This window comes from Mobula birostris, chromosome 13, assembly GCF_030028105.1.
Source record: "Mobula birostris isolate sMobBir1 chromosome 13, sMobBir1.hap1, whole genome shotgun sequence".
NCBI classification, from domain to species: Eukaryota; Metazoa; Chordata; class Chondrichthyes; order Myliobatiformes; family Myliobatidae; genus Mobula; species Mobula birostris.
In genome coordinates, this window is record NC_092382.1 from 105,733,519 (window position 1) to 105,756,041 (window position 22,523).

The following is a 22,523-nucleotide window of genomic DNA, read 5'->3' on the forward strand; positions in this document are numbered from 1 at the left end:
CTCTCTTCTCGTCCCACTCTGTCCCGCTCACACTGAGCTTTCACCTCACGGAAATGTGACTGGAAAACCTCCAGGAAATGCGCCGCCCGCTGCACTGCAGGGGTAGGTTACATTCTCCGCAGTAAGTAAGGGCGGAGGCGAAAGGAGGATGAGAGGGGGGCTTTGGAAATGGGGGTGGTAGTGAGGTCGGCGATGCGCTGGAGCGGTTGTGTGTGCGTGTGTGTGTGTGTGTGTGTGTGTGTAAGAGAGAGAGAGAAAGTGAGAGATTAACAGATTAAGGTGAGTGGATAAAGGGAGGGAGAGACAGAGAAAGGAACACACACACACACACACACACACACACACACACACAACAAACACCCATGGAGTCAGAAACATTGAAATAGAGAACAGCTCCTTCCAACCGTCCCATCACACACTCCCGGGGTCAGACACAGAGTGAATCTCCCTGCACACTGTCCCATCACACACCCCCGGGGTCAGACACAAAGTAAAGCTACATCAATACCGTCCCATCACACACCCCCGGGGTCAGACACAGGGTGAATCTACATCAACACCGTCCCATCACACACCCCCGGGGTCAGACACAGGGTGAATCTACATCAACACCGTCCCATCACACACCCCCGGGGTCAGACACAAAGTAAATCTACATCAACACCGTCCCATCACACACCCCCGGGGTCAGACACAGAGTGAAACTCCCTCCCTCTGTCTCTCTGCACCACTCACGTCGGGAAGCAGTCCATGAGTCCATTTTCGTGAAAGTTACAGTCTAGTAAGTCTTGCTGTCGTCCATCCTGTCGAGGATTCTCTGCGTTCTGAGCTCAGAAAAGGGAAACGACCGTTGTCAGAGGACGCCGGCGTTGACACGGGGTCAGTCCGACACCAGCCAGCAAACACCAGATGAAGGGCTGATAAAGAGAGAGGCCGAGAACAGGGGAACCAAGTGCAGGGCTGGACGAAGACTGAGGATTTGAGAATGTATGTTGTCGAGAGGTGAGAGATGTGGGGGGAGGAGTTGTGAGAGAGGGGAGAAAGAGGTGTAGTGGAGAATGAAGGAAGATTGGAGGAGGTCGGAGAGGGAGAAATGGGTGACTGGGGACAGAAAGGGGGAGCAGGGAGAAAGGGAGCAGGGTCACATGTAGGAGAATGCTTATAGAGAGTTGGAAAACAGCGGGAGATTTTTGAAAGGGAATTAGTGGTGAGAGGGGGAAAGCCGAGAGCGAGCTGATGGGGTAAGAGAAAGAGAGAGAGAGATAGGGACATAGATGGGGCGAAGAGTATGGAGGAAGGAGAGAGACTGCTACAGAGAGGGAGAAGGGATGCAGGGCAGGGACGTTGGAGGGAGATACAGAGATTGGAGGGAGAATGTAGTGGAAGAAGGGGATTAGTGAGGGAATGAATGAGTGGAGAAGGAGTGAAAGACGGAGGGATATGTGTCACTTATGCAGAGTCTGGGAGAGTTGTATCCCCTCCACCCAACCTCCCCCAGCCCCTACCCACAGTTGGTTCCGGGTTTGATCGTCGGGCACCCCCCACCCCCGCCCCCCACTGCTCTGCTCATCGCCGGGGATTCAGACCCTCTGTGCGCGAGAAACCACAGCCCCAGGGTAAACAGCCAACACCCACCGAAGTAAGCGAGCCCAGTCCCTCGGAGTGAAATAAACAACTCCTTTGAGTCCCTCTCTCCAATCTACACCGAATTTACAACAGAAGAAGTTGCGAAAAACAAACTGCCCTTTTTCGGTCAATGTAATGCTTATCAAAGAAACTGGACATGCAGCTGTTGAGGTTTACAGGAAACCAACGCACGCTGATCCGTATCTGCGTCTTCACTCTCGTCTCCAATTAGAAAACAAGCTGGGGGTTATCAGCTTTTCAGAGAAGTATTGAAAGCGTGCAGCTACACTGACGGGGTCTTCATCAGACCATTATTTCCCTGTCCATCTCCCCTGAATGTATCTAACACGCTTCAGTTTCGCACCTCTCTCCCCGACCCTCCCTAACCGCTTCTATCTCACTTCCACCCTCACTGAGCCTTCACATTCTGTCTCCCCACTCTCTCTACCCCACTCTCTCTCTCTTCCCATTCTGTCCCGCTCACCCTGAGTTTTCACCTCACGGAAATGTGACTGGGAAATTTCCAGAAAAGGCGCCGCCCGCTGAACTGCCGGGATCGGTTACATTCTTCACAGTAAGTGAGGGCGGAGGCGAAAGGAGAAGTGGGTTTGGGAATTCGGAAATGGGGGTGGTGGTGTGGGTGGCGATGTGCTGGAGAGGCTGTGTGTGTGTGTGTGTGTGTGTGTGTGTGTGTGTGTGTGTGTGTGTGTGTGTGTCTGTCTGTCTGTCTGTGTGTACGTGTGTGTGTGTCTGAATGTGTGTGTGTGTGTGTGTGTGTGTCTGAATGTCTGTGTGTGTGTGTGTGTGTGTGTGTGTGTGTGTGTGTGTGTGTGTAAAAGAGTGAGAGAGAGAGAGAGAGAGAGAGAGAGAGAGAGAGAGAGCGCTTCGGCATCGGCAGAACATAAACTCCCGGAGTCAGAAACAGAGAACAGCTCGTTCCAACCGGTGAATCGCACACTCCCGGAATCAGAGGTAGAGTGCAGCTCCCTCCACACCGTCCCATCACACACTCCCAGGATCAGACACAGAGTGAAGCTCCCTTCACACCGACCCATCACACTATCCCGGGATCAGACACAGGGTGAAACTCCCTCCCTCTGTCTCTCTGCACCACTCATGTCGGGAAAGAGACCATGAGTTCATTTTTTGTGAACGTTACAGTCATGTAAGTCTTGCTGTCGTCCATCCTGTCGAGGATTCTCTGCGTTCTGAGCTCAGAAAGGAGATGCAACCGTTGTCAGAAGAAGCCTGTGTTGACACGCGGTCAGACCGACACCAGCAAACACCAGAAGAAGGGCTGACAGAGAGAGAGGCCGAGAGCAGGGGGAGGAGGTGCAGGGATGTACGAAGACTGAGGGCTTGAGAATGTATGTTCTCGAGAGGTGAGAGAGGCGGGAGGAGGAGATGTGAGAGAGGGGAGAAAGAGGGGCAGTGGAGAATGAGGGAAGGTTGGAGGAGGTCGGAGAGGGAGAAATAGATGACTGGGGACAGAGAGGGGGGAGCCGAGAGAAAGAGGGAGGAGGCTCAGATGCAGGAGAATGCGTATAGAAAGTTGGAAAACAGCGGGAGATATTTTAAAAGGAATTAGTGTTGAGAGGGAGATAGCCGAGGGCGAGCAGATGGGGTAAAGAAAGAAAGAGGGAGAAAGGGACCTGGATGGGGAGAAGAGTATGAGAGGAAGGAGAGAGAGCGCTACAGGGAGGGAGGAGGGATGGAGGGTAGGGACGTTGGAGGGAGATAGAAAGAGAAGGGAGGGAGAAAGGAGTGGAAGAAGGGGATGAGAGAGAGATGCAATGAGTGAAGAAGGGGTGAAAGACCGAGGGGTATGTGTCACTCATGTAGAGTCTCTACTGTCCGGGAGAATTGTATCCCCTCCACACATCCTCCCCCACCACCCGCGGTTGGTTCCGGGTTTGATTGTCGGACCCTCCCACTGTTCTGCTGATCGCCGGGGATTCAGACCCCCTGTGCGCGAGAAACCACGGCCCAAGATAAACACCCACCACCCACCGAAGCAAGTCAGCCCCCTCCCTCCGAGTGAAATGAACAACTCCTAACAGTGTCTCTCTCTCTATCAATTCTGCACCAAATTTACAGCAGAAGGAGTCGCGAAAAGCAGGTTGCCATTTTTAGACCATGCAATGTTTAACAAAGAAAATGGATATGTGGACACTGATGTTTACAGGAAACCAACGCACGCTGATCGGTATCTACGGTTTGACTCTCATCTCCAATTAGAACATAAGTCGTGGTTTATCAGTATTTCACAGAAACCTTGAAAGCGTGCGGCTTTACTGACTGGTTCTACATCAAGACAGCAAAACAATACCAACGAAGTGAGTTCAGGAGCGCTCTCAAACACCCTGCATTACATTCTTTCTATCCCTTTCGCTCTCTGCATAAATCACTGTCCCACTATCTGTCCACATGAATGTACCTATCCCGCTTGAGGTACGCAACTCTCTCCCGCTCCGTCCCTCTCTCAGCCCCCTCTCGAGGTGTGCCTTTCCATCTCACTTCCCTCCTCACTAAACCTTATCTTTCTATCCCCACACCCTCAAAACACCACCTTCACTCTGTCCATTCCCTCCCGCGCATACTGAGCTTTCACCTGACGGAAATGTGACAGGGTCGTTTCCAGGAAAGGTGCGGCCGGCTGAACAGCGGGGACCGGTTACATTCTCCACAGGCAGTAAGGGCGGAGGCGGAAGGAGAGGGGTTGAGTTGGAAATGACGGTGGAAGTTTGAAGAAGACGGTGGTGGTTGGCGTGGCGATGTGCTGGACCGGATGTGTGTGTGTGTGTGTGTGTGTGTGTGTGTGTGTGAGTGTGTGTGTGAGAGCGAGAGAGAGAGAGAAAGGGAGAGAGGGATAGTGTGTGACAGAGAGAGAGAGAGGGAGAGACAGACAGACAGACAGAGAAAAGAGAAAGAGAGAGAGAGAGTTAACCTCGGCATCGGCAGAACAAACTCTGTCGGGGTCAGACACAGAGTGAATCTCCCTCCTCAACGTCCCATCACCGACTCCCGGGGTCAGACACAGAGTGAAGCTCCCTCCACACCATCCCATCACACACTGCCGGGTCAGACACAGAATGAATCTCCCTCCACACCGTCCCATCACACATTCCCGGGGTCAGACACAGAGTGAATCTCCCTACGCACCGTCCCATCACACACTCCCGGGGTCAGACACAGAGTGAATCTCCCTCCACACCATCCCATCACACACTCCCGGGTCAGACACAGAGTGAATCTCCCTCCACACCACCTATCCACACACTCCCAGGGTCAGATAAAGAGTGAAGCTCTCTCCACATCGTCCCATCATCGAATCCCGGGGTAGACAAAGAGTAATGCTCCCTCCGCACCGTACCATCACACAATCTCGGGATCAGACACAGAGTGAAGCTCCCTGTACACCGTCCCCTCACACACTCTCGGGGTCAGACACAGAGTAAAGCTCCCGCCACGCCGACCCAGCACACGTTCCCGTGGGAGATACAGGGTTAATCTCTGTCCACACCATCCAATCACACACTGCCGGGTTCAGACACAGAGAGAATCATCCTCCACGCCGTCCCATCACATATTCCAGTTTCATAGAACATAGAACATAGAATAGTACAGCACAGGTAGACCCTTCGGCCCAGAATATTGTGCCGACCCTCAAACCCTGCCTCCCATATAAGCCCCCAGCTTAGATTCCTCCATATACCTGTCTAGTAGTCTCCTAAACTTCACTAGTGTATCTGCCTCCACCACTGACTCAGGCAGTGCATTCCACTCACCAACCACTCTCTGAGTAAAAAAAACTTCCTCTAATATCCCCCTTGAACTTCCCACCCCTTACCTTAAAGTCATGTCCTCTTGTATTGAGCAGTGGTGCCCTGGGGAAGAGGCGCTGGCTATCCACTCTATCTATTCCTCTTATTATCTTGTACACCTCTATCATGTCTCCTCTCACCCTCCTTCTCTCCAAAGAGTAAAGCCCTAGCTCCCTTAATCTCTGATCATAATGCATACTTTCTAAACCAGGCAGCATCCTGGTAAATCTCCTCTGTACCCTTTCCAATGTTTCCACATCCTTCCTATAGTGAGGTGACCAGAACTGGACACAATACTCCAAGTGTGGCCTAACCAGAGTTTTATAGAGCTGCATCATTACATCGCGACTCCTAAACTCTATCCCTCGACTTATGAAAGCTAACACCCCATAAGCTGTCTTAACTACCCTATCTACCTGTGAGGCAACTTTCAGGGATCTGTGAACATGTACCCCGAGATCCCTCTGCTCCTTCACTCTAACAAGTATCCTGCTATTTACTTTGTACTCTGCCTTGGAGTCTGTCCTTCCAAAATGTACCACCTCGCACTTCTCCGGGTAGAACTCCATCTGCCACTTCTCAGCCCACTTCTGCATCCTATCAATGTCTCTCTGCAATCTTTGACAATCCTCTACACTATCTACAACACCACCAACCTTTGTGTCGTCTGCAAACTTGCCAACCCACCCTTCTACCCCCACATCCAGGTCGTTCATAAAAATCACGAAAAGTAGAGGTCCCAGAACAGATCCTTGTGGGACACAACTAGTCACAATCCTCCAATCTGAATGTACTCCTTGCACCACCACCCTCTGCCTTCTGCAGGCAAGCCAATTCTGAATCCACCTACCCAAATTTCCCTGGATCCCATGCCTTCTAACTTTCTGAAAAGCCTACCGTGTGGAACCTTGTCAAATGCCTTACTAAAATCCATATAGATCACATCCACTGCACTACCCTCATCTATCTGCCTGGTCACCTCCTCAAAGAACTCTATCAGTCTTGTTAGACACGATCTGCCCTTCACAAAACCATGCTGACTGTCCCTGATCAGACCATGATTCTCTAAATGCCTATAGATCCTATCTCTAAGAATCTTTTCCAACAGATTTCCCACCACAGACGTAAGTCTCACTGCTCTATAATTACCCGGACTATCCCTACTACCTTTTTTGAAAAAGGGAACAACATTCGCCTCGCTCCAATCCTCCGACACCATTCCCGTGGACAACGAGGACATAAAGATCCTTGCCAGACCTCAGCAATCTCTTCTCTCGCCTCGTGGAGCAGCCTGGGGAATATTCCGTCAGGCCCCGGGGACTTATCTGTCCTAATGTATTTTAACAACTCCAACACCTCCTCTCCCTTAATATCAGCATGCTCCAGAACATCAACCTCACTTATGTTGTCCTCACCATCATCAAGTTCCCTCTCATCGGTGAATACTGAAGAGAAGTATTCATTGAGGACCTCGCTCAATTCCACAGCCTCCAGGCGCATCTTCCCACCTTTATCTCTAATCGGTCCTACCTTCACTCCTGTCATCCTTTTTTTCTTCACATAATTGAAGAATGCCTTGGGGTTTTCCTTTACCCTACTCGCCAAGGCCTTCTCATGCCCCCTTCTTGCTCTTCTCAGCCCCTTCTTAAGCTCCTTTCTTACTTCCCTATATTCCTCAATAGACCCAGCTGATCCTTGCTTCCTAAACCTCATGTATGCTGCGTTCTTCCTCCTGACTAGATTTTCCACCTCACTCGTCACCCATAGTTCCTTCACCCTACCATTCTTTATCTTCCTCACCGGGACAAATTTATCCCTTACATCCCGCAAGAGATCTCAAAACATCGGCCACATGTCCATAGTACATTTCCCTGCAAAAAACATCATCCGAATTCACACCCGCAAGTTCTAGCCTTATAGCCTCATAATTTGCCTTTCCCTAATTAAACATTTTCCTGTCCTCTTCGATTCTATCCTTTTCCATGATAATTATAAAGGCCAGGGAGCGGTGGTCACTGTCCCCCAAATGCTCACCCACTGAGAGATCTGTGATCTGACCCGGTTAATTACCTAGTACTAGATCTAGTATGGCATTCCCCCTGGTCAGCCTGTCCACATACTGTGACAGAAATCCATCCTGGACACACTTAACAAATTCTGCCCCATCTAAACGCTTGGAACTAATCAGGTGCCAATCAATATTAGGGAAGTTAAAGTCACCCATGATAACAACCCTGTTATTTTTGCACCTTTCCAAAATCTGCCTCCCAATCTGCTCCTCTGTATCCCTGCTGCTACCAGGGAGCCTATAGAATACTCCCAATAGAGTAACTGCTCCCTTCCTGTTCCTGACTTCCACCCATATTGACTCAAAAGAGGATCCTGCTATATTACCCACCCTTCCTGTAGCTGTAATAGTATCCCTGACCAGTAATGCCACCTCTCCTCCCCCTTTTCCGCCCTCTCTACCCTTTTTGAAGCACTGAAATCCAGGAATATTGAGAATCCATCCCTGCCCTGGTGCCAGCCAAGTCTCTGTGATGGCCACTGTAATGGCCACTACATCATAATTCGGACTAAGAGTGCAACGTGCTCCCCACCATCCCATCACTCATTGCCGTGGTCAGAAACAAAGTGAAGTTCCCTCCATACTGTCCCATCACGTACGCCCGGGAACAGACACAGAGTAAAGCTCACGCCAGACAGTCCCATCACAGAATCCCTGCGACAGACACAGAGTGAAACTCCCTCCGCACTTTCCCATCACAGACTCCCGGGTTCAGAAGCACAGTGAAGCTCCCTCCACACCGTCCCATAACACACTAACGAAGTCAGACACAGAGAGATGCCCCGTCCACACCGTCCCGTTACCCACTCCCGTGGTCAGACACAGAGTGAATCTCCCTCCGCACTTTACCATCACAGACTCCCAGGTTCAGAAGCACAGTGAAGCTCCCTCCACTCCGTCCCATAACACACTCACGAAGTCAGACACAGAGAGATGCCCCGTCCACACCGTCCCGTCACACACTCCCGGGCCAGTCATAGTGTGAAGCTCCCTCCATAAAACCATAGAAACATAGAACATTACAGCACAGAGACAGGCCTTTTGGCCCTTCTTCTCTGTGCCGAACCATTTTTCTGCCTATTCCCTCTGACCTGAACCTCTATCATATCCGTCGATACACCTCCCATCCATATACCTGTCTAAGTTTTTATTAAATGTTAAAAGTGACCCCGAATTTAACACATCATCTGTCAGCTCATTCAACACTCCCACCATTCTCTGTGTGAAGACCCCCCGCCCCCGACAATGTTCCCTTTAAATGTTCCCATATCCTCTGTTTCTTTTTTCCTGGAAAAAGCCTGCTTACATTCACTCTATCTATACTGTCATAATGTTATATCCCTTTATCAAATCTCCCTTCATTCGTCTACGCTCCAGGGAATAAATCCTAATCGATTCAACCTTTCTCTCTAACGCAGTTTCTGAAGTCCCAGCAACATCCTTGTAAACCTTCTCTGCACTCTTCCAACCAGATTAATATCCTTCCTTTGATTTGGTGACCGAAACTGCATACAATCCTCCAAATTCGGTCTCACCAATATTTTATACAAACACAGCATAACACTGCAACTCCTATACTCAATACTTTGATTAATAAAGGCCAATGTACCAAAAGCTCTGTTCACGACCCTATCTACATGTGACGCCACTTTTACGGAATTTCGCATCTGTATTCCCAGATCCCTCTGTTCTACTGCACTCCTCAGCGCCCGACTATTTACCTGTATTTCCTACCCTGGTTTCTCCTTCTAAAGTGCAATACCTCATACGTGTTTGTATTAAACTGATATTTTGCCAGCTGGTCCAAATACCTCTGCAAGCTTTGAAATCCTTCCTCATTGTCCACTACACCTCCACTTAGTATTATCAGCAAATTTGCTGATCCAATTTACCGCATTATCATCCAGATCACTGATATATAAAGATGACAAATAACGATGGCCCCAGCACTGATTCCTGAGGCACACCACTAGTCGCAGGCCACCACTCAGTGAAGCCATACTCCAGTATCACTCTCTGGCTTCTTCCATTGAGCCAATGTCTAATACAATTTACTACCTCTCCATGTATAAGGAGCGACTGAATCTTCCGAGCTACCCGCCTATACGGGACCTTGTCAAAGGCCTTACTGAAGTCCATGCAGACAAATTCGACTGCCTTCCCTTCATCCGTTTCCCTGGTAACCTCCTCATAAAACTCGAATAGATTTGTTAAATATGAGATACCACGCAGAAAACCATGTTGACTCTCCCCAGTGGGTCCCTGTCTATCTAAATGCTTGTAGATTCTGTCTGTTAGTACTCCTTCCAACAATCTACCTACTAGCGACTTCAATTTTACCGGCCTAATATTTCCCGGATTACTTTTAGAGTCTTTTTTTTTAAAAACAACGGGACAACATGAGCTACTCTCCAATCCTCCGGCAGCTCACCCATAGATACCGACGTTTTAAATATATCTGCCAGGGTCCCTGCAATTTCAAACACTAGTCTCCTTCAACGTCCGAGGGAGTACCCTGTCAGGTGCTGGGGATCTATCTACTCTGATTATCTCAAGATAGCAAGCACCTCCTTCTCTGCAATCGGTACAGGTTACATGTCCTCATTACTGTTTGCATTATTACTATTGACTCCATAGCAGTTTCGTGAGTAAATACAGACGCAAAAATACATTTCAGATGTCCCCTATTTCTTTTGGTTCCTCACGTAACCGACCACACTGATCGTTAAGAGGACCGATTTTATCTCTTACTATCATTTTGCTCTTCGTATACCTGTAGAAGTTCCTTGGATTATCCTTCACTTTGACTGCTAAAGCAAACTCACGTCTTCTTTTAGCCCTCCTGTTTTCTATCTTAAGTATTTTTTGCACTTGTTATACTCCGCAAGCACCTTATTTGCTCCCTGTTTCCTATACATACATCTCTCCCTTTCTCTTAATCAGAGTTCCAATATCCCTCGAGAACCAAAGTTCCTTACTCTTACTCGCTTTGCCTTTCATCTTGACAGGAACATACAAACTCCGCACTCTCCAAATTTCTCCTTTGAAGGCCTCCCACTTACCAATCACATCCTCGTCAGTGAACAACCTGTTCTAATCCACCTTTTTTAGTTCCTTTCTCATTTCTTCAAAATTTGGCCTTTTTCCAGTTTAGAACCTCAACCGGACAATCAAATCTATATTTATCCATGGTCAATTTTAAACTAATAGTGTTATAATCAGTTGAATCGAAGTGTTTCCCTATACACACTTCCGTCACCTGTCCTAACTCGTTTCCTAATAGGAGACCTAATATTGCATCCTCTCTAGAATATACCTCTATATATTGATTTAGAAAACTTTCCTGAACACATTTCACAAACTCTAACCCATATAGACCTTCAACATTATGGAAGTCACAATTAATTAGAATCCCCTACTATCAGAACTTAATGTTTCCTGCATTTGTCTTCTATCTCTCCGCAGATTTGCTCCTCCAGTTCTCGCTGACTATTTGGTGGTCTATAATTCAACCCCATTAATGTGGTCATACCTTTCCTGTTTCCCAGCTCCACCCAAATGGCCTTGTTAAACAAGTCCTCTAATCTGTCCTGCCTGATCATTTTCCCTGACTAGCAATGCCATCCCTACCACAATTCATTCCTCTGCCTCTATCACGTCTGAAACATCGGAACCCTGGAACATTAAGCTGCAAGTCCTGCCTCTCCTGTAGCCACGTTTCACTAATGGCTATAATGTCGTAATTCCATGTGTCAATGCACGTCCTCAGCTAGTTAGCCTTCCCCACAATACACCTTGCTCTGAAATAGACACACCTCAGAAGATTATTACCACCATACACAACCCTCCTATTATGACTTTTCATGAATTTTTAACATCATTTATTTTCAACCCCGTTGCACTATCTGCTCTGCAACTCTGGTTCCCGTCCCCCTGCCAATCCAGTTTAACTCTCCACAGTAGCACTGATAAATCCCTTGCCAGGATATTGATCCCCTTGTAGTTCAGATGTAACCCGTCTCTCTTCTTGGGAGTACTCGTGCAGGATACCCCTAAAGTTAACCTCCAGGTTGAGTCGGTGTTGAAGAAAGCGAATGCAATTTTGGCATTCATTTCTGGAGGAATAGAGTATAGGAGCAGAGATGTGATATTTAGGCTCCATAAGACACTGGTAAGACCTTACTTGGAGTACTGTGGGCAGTATTTGACTCCTTACTTAAGAAATGATGTCGTGAAGTTTGAGAGGGTTCAGAGAAGATTCACTGGAATGATTTCAGGAATGAGAGGGTTAACATATGAGGAACGTTTGTCCGCTCTTGGACTGTATTCCTTGGAGTTTAGAAGAATGAGTGGGGACATCAAAGAAACATTTCGAATGTTAAAAGGCATGGACACAGTGGATGTGGCAAAATTGTTTCCCATGGTGGGGAACTCGAGTACGAGAGGGCATGAATTAAGGATTGAAGGGCGCCCATTCAGAAGAGAGATGCGGAGATTTTTTTTTCGCCAGAAGGTGGAGAATCTATGGAATTTGTTGCCCCGAGCGGCATTGGAGGCCAAGTCATCGGGTGTTTATAAGGCAGAGATTGATAGGTATCTGAGTAGCCAGGACATCAAAGGTTATGGTGAGAAGGTGGGGGAGTGGGTCTAAATGGGAGAATGAATGAGCTCATGATAAAATGGCGGAGCAGGTTTGATGGGCCGAATGGCCGACTTCTGCTCCTTTGTCTTATGGTCTTCCTCAACCACATGTTCATCCTCCAGAGCATCCTATTCTTACCCTCACTGGCCCGTGGCACAGGTAGCAATCCTGAGATTACCACCCTCGAGGTCCTGCTTTTTACCTTCCTACCAAACTCTCTATACTCACTCTTCAGGACCCTCTCACTCTTTCCTCATACGTCATTGGTACCGATGTGTACCATGACATGTGGCTGATCACCCTGCCACTTGAGAATGCTGTGCAGGCGATCAGAGACATTCCTGACCATGGCACCCAGGAGGCAACAAAGCATCCGGGAGTCTCTGTCACTACCACAGAATCTCCTATCTGTACCTCTAACTATCGGGTCCCCTATCAGTACCACCCTCTTCTTCTTCCAGCCTTCCTTCTGCACTGCAGAACCAGACTCAGTGCCAGAGATCCGGCTGCCGCTGCTTCTCCCAGGTAAGTCACCAAATCAGTATACAAACGTTTGTAATTGTTGTTGAGGGAAATGGCCACAGGGGAACCCTGCTCTGCCAGGCCTTTCCCCTTCGCTCTCCAGACGGTAACCCAATTACCTGTGTACTGCTCCTTTGGCGTGCCTACCTCCCTGAAGCCTCTGTCTATAAACACCTCATTCTGCCGAATGATCCGGAGGTCATCCAGTTCCCGTTGCAGTCCCCTAACTCGGTTTGTTAGGAGCTGTAGCTGGATGCACTTCTTGCAGGTGTCGTTGCCAGGGACACCAGAGGTCTCCCTGACTTCCCACATCCTGCAAGAGGAGCATTCAAACATCCTGCCTGGCATTCTCTCTAAACTTACTAGTTAAAAAAGAAATCTGATGAGAAAACAACAACAACAACAACAACAACAACAACAACAACAATAACAACAACAACAACTTACTGGAACCTACCATCGCCTCTGTTTGTTTACGCCGAAGCCTGTTAAGCCAAATCCGTCCAACTCTGACTCAGTCCACTCCGACGATGGCCGCTACTACGATGGCCACTTCGCCAGACGAAACTGGTTTAATGGTGGTCTAACTGACCGGCTGTCGTCAGCTCCTCCGATTCCAATTGTTTGGCCCTTTAAAAACAACTGCAATAGTCCGCGAGTCCTCTCCTTATCGGCTCTGACAACGGTCGCTTTGATGAATGTACCTTCCCCGTTTCAATTTCACTCCTCTCTCCAGCTCCCTCCCTCACTCTGCCCTCTCTCGGTTTGCCTTGCATTCTTACTGCCCTCTTCACTGAACCTTCACTTTCCATCTCTCCACACTCTCTACCCTCCTTTCTCCCTTCCCACTCTCTCGCACTCCCGGGGTCAGACATAAGTATAGTTCCCTGCACACTGTCCCAACACGCATTCCTCAGGACCAGACACACAGCGAAGCTCCCTCCACACAGATCAACCTTTCCCCCATCAACCCCAAATTCCAAGTGGCTCCTGGTTTGAGCGTCAGCGCTCCCATTGCTCTGCTTGTCGCCGGGGCTTCAGACCCTCTGTGCTCTAGAAACCACGGCCCCGGAAAAAGGAAAAAAAAAAACACAGCACCCATCGAAGTAAGCCAGTCACCTCACTCCGGGAAGACGTCAGAGAAACAGTTTGCCATTTATAGACTGTGTAGTACTTGGCATAGAAAGCGGACATTTAGATATTGAAGTTTGAAACAATGCACGCTGATCAGTATCTGAGGATTCACACTCTGCACCCATTAGAACATAAGCCGGGGATTAAAACTATGTCGGAGAAGTCTTGAAAGTGTGCGGCTACACTGACTGTCTATACAGACAGCAAAAAATAAAAATAGCCCGGGCGTCAGCCAAAAGGACGGAGTTGAGGAGCTCTCTCAAAAACGCTCCATCATCTTCTGTCAATCATTTGCTCTCTCTGCGTCCTCACTCTCCCCTCACTATCTCCCTATTTGTCTCCCATGAATGCCTCTAACCCGCTTCAATTTCGCTGCTCTTTCCAGCTCTCTCTTTTTTTCCTCTACTCCCTCCCTCTCTCCTATGCCATTCTATCTCACTGTCCTTCTCATGAAGCCTTCTCTTTTGTCTCCCCACACTCTCTACCCTACCTTCTCCCGTCCCACTCTCCCCCGCTCACACTGAACGTTCAGCGGACTGAAATGTGACCGGAGGTCTGTCCCGTTCCCTGGAAAGGTGCCGCGCACTCTACAAACGGAATAGTTACATTCTGCACAGAAATTAAGGGGGGGGGTGAAAGGAAATGGCGGGGGAGATGGTAGTGGCTAAAGTGGTGGTGGTGCGGGAGGCGATGTGCTGGAGAGGCTTTCTGTGTGTGTGTGTGTGTGTGTGTGTGTGTGAGAGAGAGAGAGAGAGAGAGAGAGAGAGAGAGGAGAGAGAGAGAGAGAGAGAGAGAGAGAGAGAGAGAGAGAGAGAGAGAAGAGAGAGAGAGAGAGAGAGAGAGAGAGAGAGCACGAGCGCGCCACGGCACTGTCTGAAAAACCTTCCGGGGACAGACACAGAGTGAACCTCCCTCCACACCGTCCCATAACACAATCCAGGGGTCAGACACAGAGTGAATCTCCCTCCACACCGTCCCATTACACACTCCCGGGGTCAGACACAAAGAGAAACTCCCTGCGCACCGTCCCATCACACAGCAACGGATTCAGAAACAGAAGGAATCTCCCTCTTTACTCCCTCTCTCCTCTCTCACCACTCACCATTACTTCAGCGTTTCTGTAGTCTCTAATTGTGTGTCTGTCTCAGAGATAAAATGTGTTTGTGGCCAGCTGTAATACTGAGGAGGTTGGGGGAGGACAAGGCCTGCTGTAAAGGGGTGGTGAATTTGGAGCACTGGGAGGAAGTGGTGTGAAACCACACGAACGTCCTGCACACACAGAGGCGGAGAGAAGCGCAGAACCAAGAAGAGCTAACACCAGCGATGAGGAGGGGGCTTCACCATATGTCTGACCACGGGAGTTTGTGATGGGACGGTGTGTAGGGAGCTTCACTCTGTGTCTGACCCGGGAAGTGTGTGATGGGACGGTGGGGAGGGATATTCACTCTGTGTCTGACCCCGGGAGTGTGTGATGGGACGGTGGGGAGGGAGATTCACTCTGTGTCTGACCCCGGGAATGTGTGATGGCACGGTGTGGAGGGAGATTCACTCTGTGTCTGCCCCGGGAAGTGTTTGATGGGACGGTGGGGAGGGAGATTCACTCTTTGTCTGACCCCGGGAATGTGTGATGAGACGGTGGGGAGTGAGATTCATTCTGTATCTGACCCCGTGCGTGTGTGATGGGACGGCGTGAAGGGAGTTTCACTTTGTGTCTGATACGGGGAGTGTGTATTGGGATGGTGTGGAGACAGATTCACTCTGTGTCTGACCCCGGGAGTATGTGATGGGACGGTGCGGAGGGAGATTCACTCTGTGTCTGACCCGGGGAGTGTGTGATGGGACCGTGCGGTGGTAGTTTCAGTCTGTATCTGACCCTGGGTGTGTGTGATGGGACAGTGTTTATGGGGATTCACTCTGTGATTAACTCCGGAAGTGTCCGAAGGGACGCTCTAGAGGGATCTTCACTCTGTGTCTGATCCCGGGGGGGGGGGGGGTAGGTGGTGTGATGGGACGGTGTGGAGTGAGATTCACTCTGTGCCTGACCCCGGGATTGTGTGGTCGGATGTTGTGGAGGGCGTTTCACTCTGTGTCTGATCCTGGAACTGTGGATGCGACAGTGTGCAGGGGATTCACTCTGTGTCTGACTCTGGGAGTGTGCGATGGGACTGTGCGGAGCGAGATTCACTCTGTGCCTGACCTGGCGTGTGTGATGGGACGGCGGGGAGGGAGATCACTCTGTGTCTGACCCCGGGAGTGTGTAATGGGACGGTGAGGAGGGAGATTCACTCTGTGCCTGACCTGGCGTGTGTGATGGGACAGTGCGGAGGGAGATCACTCTGTGTCTGACCTCGGGAGTGTGTGACAGGACGGTGCGGAGGGAGGTTCACAGTTACTGTGAATCTTTATTACATTGGGTTGTGTGGTGGAATCAGGTTGAGGGATATGTCTGTATCATGTGTTGGTGGGGGTTGTGTCGGATGACTTTGAGGGGTGTCGTTTTCCTGCTGAGGGGCCCGTCACGGCCACAGTGAGGTATGTGTTGGTATCACGGTGAAGTGTGTTTCGGGTTAATGTTGGGAATATGTCCCTGTTACAGTGGCCATTTTTATTCTCTGCGGAATGGTCGTTGCGACCGGTGTTAAACTCACCATGAAGCCTCCATCCGTTACCGGTGATAATGCGCGTCGCTGTTAAAACGCAGATGGGCCATATTCTTGAATCTGAATCTGCCTCTGCTTGCACGTGTTGTCTGTGGAAAAGATCATTCCTTGTCTTTGTCAATCCATCGTCACATTCCCTGATCTACACCACCCCTGCTCTTCCCACCATCTGAGTTCAGGTCACTTTCTTCCCCTACTGCAGAGCAGTGAACGTTAATTACAGAGGAATACAGACCCTTCAGCTCTCGTTCTTGTCCTATACCAATCAAACTAAATGGTCTCTTCCACGACAATGTCCGTCTCCATCCATCGCCTGCACTCCCACGTGTCTTTCAAACAGCCGTTAAACGCCTCTATTGACCTGCCTCCGCCGCTAGCCCTGACAGCACATTCCAGTCAAACAGGCTCTATATGTAAACAAAGACTTGCCCCTCAAATCACCTATAAACCTGCCCCCTGTCATCTTAAACACTCTGCTATTACATCCGGGTCCTGGGGGAGAAACACACCGGGTGTCTGGTCGATCTGTGTTTATTGGCATGATATCGACCTTAATCGTGTCTCTCCTCTGATCCTCTAATGCTCCGGAACAAATACGCAGCTCAGCACACTCGTGGCCTCATGCTCAATCTTGTGTTTCCTGCCTTTGTCTGAGGTCTTTACAACATCTATCTCCACACCGACTCCGCTATCTGCTCTGAAACTCTGAGTGCAACTCGAGTTTAACAAGTCTCCACAAAACTTTCATGCGCAGTCCTGGCAAACTTTCCCGCTGGATATTAGTTCACCACCAGTTTATCTGTAAACTGGCTTCCATCTCTTCTGTCCTGATCCCACCTTCCTTGGAAAAAAAAAACACCATGAATTAAAATTTTGAAGCCCTCTCACCTACACCAAAGGACACACGTGCTAAATAATATTGTATTCCCATGTGTGGCCTCACTGGGACGGGCAGTGGCCAAGTCATTTAATTTATTAGCTAAATCCCTGACCTCAGTTTGAAGAACCACCTCCCTATTCAAACAGATGTCATTGTTACCGATACGGACCAGGATCTCCGGCTGCTCACTCACCCACTTAACATATATAGGGAAGGAATGATGTGCTGAGGGAAGAGGAAAGAAGGGGAGGAGAGTGGAGGCCACCGAAAGGGCGTTCAGATTGCAGCCATGAAAGCAGAACGAGTGTGTTACCATCTTTTTGCTCCCTATAGGTTTTTAGAGTCTATTTAACCGCCGAAATCCTCTGACCTATGACTATGAGACACGGACAGAACAATACACCCCCTTATAATCCCATCACACACTCCTAGAATCAGACACTGAGTGACGCTCCCTACGCAATGAACAATCACATACTCCCGCGGACAGACAGAGAGTGAATCTCCTTCCACACCGTCCCTCACTCACTCTCGGGGACAGACAGATAGTGAATCTCCCTCCACACCGTCCCTCACACACTCTCGGGGATAGACAGAGAGTGCAGCTCCCTTCATACTGTCCTATCACAGACCTCCCTGTTCAGACTCGGAGTGAAGCTCCCTCCACGCCGTCCCAAAACACACTCCCTTGGTCAGACAATCGGAATGCTCCCTAATTATTACCCCATCGAACCCCGGTGTCAGAGATGTGAAGTACCTCCCCCACCATCGCAGCACACTGCACCGGAGTCAGAAAAAGTGCGCAGCTCCCTCCCTCTCCCGATCTCCCCACTCACCAATACCCAGCACTTCGGCGTTCCAGTACTCTCGAGTTGTGTGTGTTTCTCGGAGATGGTGTGTGTGTGTGACGGGATGGTGTGCTGCGAGAAGAGGAAGGAAGGGGAGGAGAGAGGAGGCCAGGTAAAGGGTGATGAGACTGCAGTCACTGATGTAAGTGTTGTTCCACCACGTGACCGTCCTGTGCACGCAGAGCTTGGCGAGGCTCAGAACCTGGTGATAGATATCCGGTGGAAGGGGGGAGGTGTAACACCAGACACCATCTCTCACTCACAGTCCCCACAATTGCTTCTCAACGCAGAAAGGGAGACGAATGGGGTGGAAATGCAGATGAGGAAAATTTTAAGGGCATTGAGCAGGTAACGGAGATGGGGAGAGGCGCAAGGATGGCAGGGGATAAGGGAGAAGGGAAGTGTGTCGCGGAGAGGATGAGTCACGGTGACCGGGATCGCCTGTAAGGGAGGGGGGACTGACAGAAAGGGCATGGGTGTTGTGTAAGGTGTATGTGAGACAGAGAAAGGGAGTAATATAGGAGAAGGAGATGTTGACCAAGACGAGCTGCGGTTTAAGGGACGGAGGAGGTCACACGGATACGGAGCGGCGGAATGAAGGTAGGGGTGGTGTGTCAGTGACGTGGTGAAGGTGTCACAGTGAGGGATGTGCTGGTGGCACAGTGAGGGGCGTCGACGCCACCGTGAGGTACGTGTCTGCGACACGCTGAGGGGTATATCAGGGTACCAGCGAGATTTTTATTGGTGTCACGATGGAGGCTGCGTCAGTATCGCGGTGATAAGCGATTCCCTGTCACAGCCAGTCGGTGTTTCGGTGAGAGATGTGTAGCTGTCACTGTGATAGGCGTTTCTGGGTCCATGTGAGAGGTGTAGCGGGTCATTTCGCGATGTATCTCTGTGTCACGGTGAGAGATATGTCAGGGTCACGGTGCGAGGTGTGTCGGTGTTGCAGTGAGAGTAGTGTCTGTGACATAGTGTGCGGTGTATGGGTGTTTCAGTGGGAAAATGTCAATGTCACGGTAAGGGTTATGTCTGCGTCATTGAGAAGGACCTGTTGTGGTCACGGTGGATGCGCCCGTGTCACAGTAAGAGAAGTGTCGCTGTCACTGTGACGGCTGAGTGGGTGACGCACTGAGGGGCTTGTCGGTGTCACGGTGAGGGATGTGTCTTTGTGACCGTGACTGTTATGTCGGTGTTTCTGTGGAGCGGCTGTTACTGTCATGATAGGCGATGAGGCGGCTTCAAAGTGACGGACGTGTCTGTGTCACAGTGAGGGAGGTGTCCACATTACAGTGCGTGACGTGTCGGTTCCACGGCGAGGGGCGTGACAGTGTTACCGTGAATTGTTATTACATTATGTTGTAGGTTGGCATCAGGGTGAGGGATATAACGGTATAATGTTGAGGGATGTGTTGGTGGGAGTTGTGTCGGTGTCACGGTGAGGGGTGAGTCGTGGTCATGCTGAGAGACCCGTCAGTACCACAGTGAGGGGTATGTTGATATCACCGGGAAGGGTATTTCTGGGAAATGTTGGGAATGTGTCGCTGTTACAGTGGCCATTTTTATTCCCTGCGGTTTGATCGTTCCGACGGGTGCTCAACTCACCATGAATCCCCCAGCAGATACCCGTGATAACGAGGGTCGCTGTTAAAACGCAGATTAGCCATTTGCTTGAATCTAATCTGCCTCTCCTTGTGGGTCGTTCACTGCCCGTGTCGTCTGTGGAAAAATAGTTTCTTGTCTTTGTCAATCTATCGTCATATTCCCTGATCTACCCCACCCCTGCTCTTCCCACCATCTGAGTTCAAATCACTCTCTTTCTCGTATGTAGAGCAGTGAGCGTAAATCGCAGAACACAACGGACCCTTCGGCACAAAATATTTGTCAGACCCATTATACTTTATACCTAAATCGTTTTTACCTACATAATGTTCATCTCCCTAAAATCCCCGCACATCCACGTGGCCGTCAAAGAGCCAATTAAACGCCTCTATCGATTTGCCTTCACCACCACCCCGGGCAGCATATTCCAATCACCCATGCTCTCTGTGTAAACAAAACGTGCCATCTTATCTCCTGTAAAGATGTCCCCTCTCAGCTTCCACTCCGTGCTTTTAGACATTTCTCTTCGGGGTGGAAATGCGCCGGTTGCCTCGTCTATCTCTGTCTCTTGTAATGATATGGCTCTGTATCAACTCTCCCCTCAGTCTGAGGTACTCATGAAATAATGTATGAAATGCATACATATTGCATCAATGTATTTTACTGATATCGTAAATCCGCTTGCTATCTCTCTATCCTCAACATGTCATGTGTGTTTTGTGCCGTTGTGTGGCCGTTGGTTTTGTGTTGGGCATCTGTGCCCGGGAGTAACACAGACTCGTTTGACTGTATTGATGAGTATTCATGTATGGTTGAATTGCAATGCAACTTGTATTGAATTGAAGGCGTCTTTTCTGCACCGATCGCCGCTTCTTTAGAAGAGAACCCATTGATTCAAATACCCGAAGCCCTTTCACGACAGCTCGCCTCAGCTTCCCCACCCTACTTCCGGTCTGAGAGTGTGTGGATTGTGGAATGAGTGGAAAAAAGGGGGGTGGGGCGCAGCGAGAGGGGATGAACAGGGAGATAGATGGAGAGTGACCGCAGGGAGCGAGAGGGTGAGAGGAAGCAAATAGTGTGCGGACACAAAAGGAAAGCGGGCGCGGGAAGAGGTGTGGTGTGATAGTGGGCAGAGGGTAGAGCGTTTGGGCAGTGAGAGAGTGAAAGCGAATGAATGGTAGTGTGGGGAGAAGGATGGAGAGGAGGGAAAGAGACGGGAGAGAAGGGGTTGAAAGATGGAGGGAGGCAACAGGAAGAAAGGAAAACGTCGAGACAGAAGAGGAAAAGAGGGAGAGAAGGCGTGAGAGAAAGTGGAAAGAGAGGATGAAAGAGAGCGAGGGGCGAGAACGGGGGGAGAGGGAGGGGGAGGTAGTGGGAGAAACAGGAGAGCGAGAAGACGGGAAGAGAGAGGCGGAGAGGGCGGGAAGGAATAGAGAATGGGGTATGAAAGAGTAGAATGAGGTTAACATTTTACACAGCGCCCCTCCCGCTGTCCTCTATACTCATCAGTCCACCGTTGGCGTTTCCTACTCTCCGCCCATCCCCACAGAGCTCCTTTCTCAATGCCCCCGGCTCAACACCCCTCCCACGGTACTACCTCCACGCTGCCCTGCTTTAGACATTTTCTCTTCACTGACGTCTGCCACAGCACTCTCTCTTCGCCCTATTCCATAGCTCTCCCGGTATAGCGCCCCTCCCCGGCGCTGCCTCCACGCCCCTTCCCCGAGTGCAGTCTCCTCAACAACAGAGCTCCCACCTCATCGCCTCTCCCATCCGTTCAGCAGTGAGAGTCAGTGAGGCTTCCTCCACCCGTCCGATCGCCACACCCGGGATCAAACACAGAATGGAGCTCTCTCCCCCCGTTTTTTCTGCCCCACTCACCGTTGGAAGGAGACTGTGGGCCCGTTTTTGCGAACTTCGCATTCACGTAAATGTTGTCCTCGTCCATCTTGTTCAGGACTCTCTGCGTCTCTGAGCTGACGAAGGGGAAGGAGCCGTTGGCAGAGGAAGTGCGTGTTGGGAAGGCGGTTTGACCGATAACAGAAAACACCAGATGGGCAGCTGGTACAGAGAGGAACCGAGAGCAGGGAGAGGAAGTGCGGGGAGCAGAGAGATTGAGCAGTTCCATGGCAATCTCATCTCTCTCTCTCTCTCTCACTTTCTCGTTCTCCTTCTCCATCCTCCCCCACTCTCCCATTTCCCCCAATATCTCACTCTCCCTTTCCCTCTTACCCTCCACGTTTCCTCAACCTTACCCCCTCTCTCCACACACCTCACTGCTTCATTAGGCTACTGGGAGACAGAACGAAAATTGAAAAGCCGGACCTCCAGAGTAATAATCTCAGGATTACTGACTGAGGCACGCGCTAATGAAGGTATGAATAGCAGAATTAAGCAGATGAATGTGTGACAAAGTAACTGGTGCAGGGGGCAAGACTTAAAATTCTTGGATCATTGGGATCTATTTTGGGGGAGGTATGACTTATAGAAAAACGATGGGTAACACCTGAACTGAAAGGGTACCAATATCCTGGAGGGATTGTTTAACAGAGCTGTCAAGGAGGGTTTAAACTAAGTTGGCAGGGGGAATGAAACCAGGGTTTTCGGGTCGAGGAAGAGGAAAATAGAAATAAGTCGAAGATACTGTGCAGCAAAGATGGCAAGAAGAACAGACAGGTGAATCGACAGGATAATATTGAGAAAGTGGTTCAGAATCG